This window comes from Parasteatoda tepidariorum, chromosome X2, assembly GCF_043381705.1.
Source record: "Parasteatoda tepidariorum isolate YZ-2023 chromosome X2, CAS_Ptep_4.0, whole genome shotgun sequence".
In the NCBI taxonomy this organism is placed as follows: domain Eukaryota; kingdom Metazoa; phylum Arthropoda; class Arachnida; order Araneae; family Theridiidae; genus Parasteatoda; species Parasteatoda tepidariorum.
Window position 1 is genome coordinate 59,443,291 of NC_092215.1, and position 1,828 is coordinate 59,445,118.

Genomic DNA, 1,828 nt, shown 5'->3' on the forward strand with positions numbered 1-1,828 from the left:
ATTTTTTAACTATTCACATATTTCAAAGTTTTAATATATATATTGATTATATATTGTCCTTCCCCCCAAATATATTTACATAACATTTATGCGCTGTACCAAAAGTAATGAAATAGATGTTTATTTTGAAAGTTCGAATGTTAGATCGAATACTATTTAATTTTATATAATATTAGTTCTAAAATTAGAAGATAGGATTCAAGAGCATTGCGTTTTCTAGCAGGGCAGTATTATATTGCATCATTCTAATATTAGATCATATCTTTTTGCTACCTGGGTTATGTTTACAATGCTAACAATACTGTTTACAATACTAAAAGTGTTAACACTAACGTAAGATGGTGCACAGCTTGCAACACGAACAAACAGTAATAAACAAATGGAAAGAGGCCAAATCAAGACTGCCAAAAAAGCGAGTTATTCAAAATCTAGCAACCATGTCACCTTTTTTAATAATAAATAACTAAAACAAATTTTCACTCCAAACTGCCCAGAATTACATAATAACATTAATATCTTATGAAATACGGCAGATTTGAGCTCAGAAATTATCTAGTTTATTTCTTTTATTGAAAACAAAATTATCCGTTTGAAAACATCGCATATCAGAATAACATGTAGTAAGCAGCTGCAAACTTTTTAACCGGAACTAGAGTAGGTCCCGAGCTCGAGATTGTTATTGTTTACATTTCTATTGAAAACACCATCCATTAGAAGCGTTAACCACCCACACTATTAGCAATGCAGTTATTCATCGGCCAGAGAGAGAAATAAGAAATTTATGCTGCGTAAACAATGGGGCACGGGCATTGATTGTAAACAAACAATCAATTGCGGGTCTCTGGGTGGCGAGGGTGTCATAGACTTAACATAGCGAGGTTTAAAAATAAAGTGTTTTTAACTTATATGCTGAATTTATTTAGAATATTACATATATTTTTCGAAAGATAGTGTACTAAACTTTAAATAGTGATGCAGTTTCAATTGAAAATTTCCTTTTAAATACTGCAATTTGAGGATATATATTTGATCACTTTGTTTACGTATTTCGTGTGATTTGTAATGTTATGGCACAACTTGATTAGAAATAAATGTATAGAATACCTGCATTAAAATGAATATTATTATTTAGGATTTAGTGTTTTATTTATGTGTGTGCGTTTTTATTTATTTTAAAACTGATATATATTAAACACAGTTTTGAGTATATCATAGTCAATCAATCTTATTAATTCATGTTATTTTTCTCAATGGTATTTTTATTTTGAATGGTACTTCTAATTCTTATTTTATTAGAAAACTTATCTTCTGAACTTTGAATTGGGATAGATTTATGATTATTTATTAAATTTTTATTTAGTAAATTGTGGATTCCACTAGGATCACCATGTTGTTTACTTCTTACATGTTATTTATGTTGTTATTTATGTTGTTTTTGCTACTCTAATATACTTACTATACATGTATCAAAATACTGTACATACTAAAATTAATATTATTATTAAAGATCTTGTATTTTTTTTGTGCTTTTTAAGGCATTAAAGCAGAGTAAATACAAAAAATGTTTTTTGTACATGAGTGTCTCACAAAATAACATTTTAAATGAATAAAAAATCATGTTCTGATCCTATTTAAGAGTATTTACATTAGTGTTTAAAGCTTTTCTTAGTTAAACGATGGCTAATTGTATGAGAATAAGTTTTTAGTCACATTAAAATGTGAATCAAATATATACATTATAGAAAGTATATCCAATGTTCTGTCACACATTTAATACTAAAAGTTATGGAATCACATATATTTATTTAGCAAATTTTATCTTAAATAT